Consider the following 3,583-nt stretch of genomic DNA (forward strand, 5'->3'; position numbering starts at 1 on the left):
ACCCACTATTTCTTCGGTTGTTATTCTGGTTGAACCCATAATTGTTGTTGTTGTTGTTCTGTGAAAAATTCCCCATGGCCTTAGGTTCATCCATTGGCAAATCATCCACATCTGCTTGGCACTCCGAAAAGTGATGACTTCCTCCACATAACTCACAAACAATTTGGGCTTGCTTAGCTTGCCCTGCAATGATTTTAGTCAATGCCTCAACCTGAGCTGTTAACTTTGTGATGGCATCGACTTCTAACACACCAGCTACCTTCTTGGATTGACTCCTTTCAGTTGGCCACTGCTGGTTGTTTAGAGCCATCTCCTCCAATAGATCATATGCCTCATTAGCACTCTTTCTCATAAAAGCTCCGCCCGCTGCTGCATCTATTAAAGTCCTAGTATTACCAACCAACCCGTTGTAGAAATTGTGAACCAGCATCCACTTCTCTATACCATGATGGGGACACCTCCTGATCAGATCTTTAAACCTCTCCCAAGCCTCATAGAGAGATTCATTATCTTGTTGGCAGAAATTGTTGATTTCTCCTCTTAGCTTTGCAGACTTAGCTGGAGGAAAGAACTTTGACAAGAATTTTGTTGCCAGATCATTCCATGTAGCAATAGAATTAGGTGGCAAAGAATTCAACCAACTCTTGGCTCGTTCTCTGAGCGAGAATGGAAACAACCTCAGTCTAATGGCATCGTCGCTAACTCCATTAACTTTAAAAGTTTCACAAAGTTCCATGAAGTTAGAGAGATGCAAATTAGGATCCTCAGAAGGGAGACCACCAAACTGAACTGAAGACTGCACCATTTGAAGGATGGCAGGTTTGATCTCGAAGTTGTTTGCATCCACTGCCGGTGGCCTAATACATGACTGCACTCCCGTCAGAGTAGGGAGAATGTAATCTCTCAAGCTACGGCCATTAGCTTGATCTTCCACAGCGCCACCATTATTACCATTATTACGCCCATTGTTCCCAACATTATTGTTCACATTGGCAGCCATGATTTCTGATGTTTCAGCAGTTGCTGAAACTCTTTCTTGCCTCTTGTTCTTTCGATTCTTCCTGCAAGTTTTCTCAATTTCAGGATCAACTGGTAATATGACTGATTGTCCTTGACGGCGCATGCACTTAGGATTCCTGAAATAAATAAAGAAAATATTGCAAGAAAAAGGTTAGAAAAATCAGCAAGAGAAAATATACCAAAGTAGAAGTTAGTATAATTTTATGTAATATTAATCTTTAAACAATTCCCCGGCAACGGCGCCAAAAACTTGTTGCTATATTTTTAAACGCTACGCAAGTATACGCAATCAAGTAGTAAATCTCACACAGGTGAGGTCGATCCCACAGGGAATTGGATTAAGTACCACTAAATTATACTTATGATTCTATTCGGTAAATCAAAAGCAATTACGGTTTAAAAACAGTAAAATTTGAAAGAAATTCAGAAAACTTAATAACACAGTTTAAAGTTGAGCAAGATGAGACAATAGGGAGGAGAATCCTGTTGTTGTTTACCCAAATTGTTAATGATTAATTACTATCCTATTCTTGGAGTGAATGACAGATTATAAAATAACCTAGCTCCTTTCAGATCTTCTAGATTCTAAATCACATGTTATCTAATTAATTCCTTAACTAGACTAACATGAAATCAGCATTAAGCAATAATCTACTCGTCACATAAGTCATGTAAATACTTTCGTTTCACATAGAACATCGATTATCTTAATTTTAGCATTCTCAATTCTCACTTTTCAGATTTTGAATTGAGATCATAGAGCATGCACAAGGTGATCAATCTTAAACATGAAATTAAACACAAATTAAGATAATTTCACACACAAGAATGGAGGAATGGTAATTAAACATTAACTAGGAAAACATTAAACAACAATCATCATCCTCCCTAAATGGGAAATTTAGTTCAGAAACAAATCCATAACCATTCCTATAGCAATATTCAACATAAATAAATTAAAGAGGAATAAAGAAAAGAACTGTTTGAGGATGAATTCTGGATCTTCACTTGAATCTCTATGCTCTTCCTGCCGCTCTCAGCTGTGTTTTAGGGTTCCAAATCGCTCTCCCTGACTTCCAATCGCAGTTTTCTATTTATACTTGAAATTTAGGGTTCGATGGACGAAAATACCCCTGGTCCGTACGGGATCTCGCCGCGGCCATGCTTCCTCTCGCCGCGGCGAGAATGTGCCAAATTTAGGTACTTTCTGTAAGTTGAATCTCGCCGCGGCGAGCCTCTTCATCGCCGCGGCCAGATATGCAAAAACTCAGAAATTAAGTTTTTCTTCGGCTCAGCACGTCTTTCAATGAATTTCTGCACCCGAAACCTCTTTTACTCCAAAGAACCTGAAAACATAGAAAACAAGCGTAATTCCGTCCCAACACAGCTAAAAATGCACATAAATTGGATCCAAAACATAGGCTAAAAATAGCCTAACAATTTCAAGTTTTGGGATCTTAATTCCCTGTTTAGTTCTCATAAATATTGCAAACAATTTTTTTTTGGGTTTATAATAAAATATCATTTTCAATTATATTGCAATTTATGAGTTGAGCTTCAGTTCTTTATTTTATCTATTACCGATTATTATATTTATTATGTTTGAATGTGTATGTGTTTTTATTATTGATGAAAATTCAAAAGGTATTTAAACTCCTTACAGAGTAATTACTGCATAAACACTAGAAATTATTTCTATGTTTATGAATAATTGTTAGTTCCAAAAACAATTATTTGAGAATTTGTTTAATAAAAAGATCTTTTGATCTGATAGGGGTGGAGAAAAGTTAAGAATAATATGCAGTTCAAACGATTTTTTATATCTAATGAACTCTGGATTATATTCAACTCCACAGACTCTCTATCACACTTAGAGATTTACAACCTTTAGGGGTGGACCATAATCTCTATAAACTTAGGGGTGGACTTTATTCTACAGTACCCTTTGTGACACATAATTTTAAACATGGAAATAATATAATAAATTAGCTATTATCAGAATAAATCCTTGATCTTGATTATATGTTCCAGTTTAGATTTACTGTTGTAATAGTTATTGATACCATTAAAGTTCTTTGATAATGTTTCACATTACCTTGGTTGAGTGGGAGAATATTAAAATTCTTTACCCATCTTCGTTTGGTTGATAATTGTGATAGGAACTTAAGAACACCTCTGATAAAAACAAGTCTAACCATTCACATGGATAGAAACAACTTATCAGAATTATGAGAGTAAGATAGAAGAATTCTTGCACAGTCTATTCGAAAGACTTGATTCAAGATGTCTATTTCTCATAACATTTTATGGTATCTTGATTTGATTGCTTAAATCTCTAGCAAGTATTTTACACTTCAAATACTAGATTGCTATGTTGTTGACCTAATCTTTCAGAAACTTACAGTTTTAGCTTAGGATAATAAGTCACAATGAGATGTTCCCAGAAACAATAGTAAAAGGTTAAAAGTTTCTAACCAGACATCTGCTATTGAGTGGGAGCCATCTGAGATGTAATCAAATGGGGAACATTAGGAGACAATCAAGAAAGATTTACAAAAGTGAC

General features: G+C 35.8%; 1 non-coding gene across 1 annotated transcript; it reads left to right on the forward strand.

Annotated features, from left to right (window-relative positions):
• The first annotated feature begins 440 nt into the window (after positions 1-440).
• On the forward strand, positions 441-547 carry LOC115715361 (small nucleolar RNA R71). The gene has a single exon (XR_004011237.2). It is a non-coding gene; the product is annotated as a small nucleolar RNA R71 (small nucleolar RNA).
• The last annotated feature ends 3,036 nt before the right edge of the window (positions 548-3,583 follow it).

This window comes from Cannabis sativa, chromosome 4 (genome assembly GCF_029168945.1).
Source record: "Cannabis sativa cultivar Pink pepper isolate KNU-18-1 chromosome 4, ASM2916894v1, whole genome shotgun sequence".
Lineage (NCBI taxonomy): Eukaryota > Viridiplantae > Streptophyta > Magnoliopsida > Rosales > Cannabaceae > Cannabis > Cannabis sativa.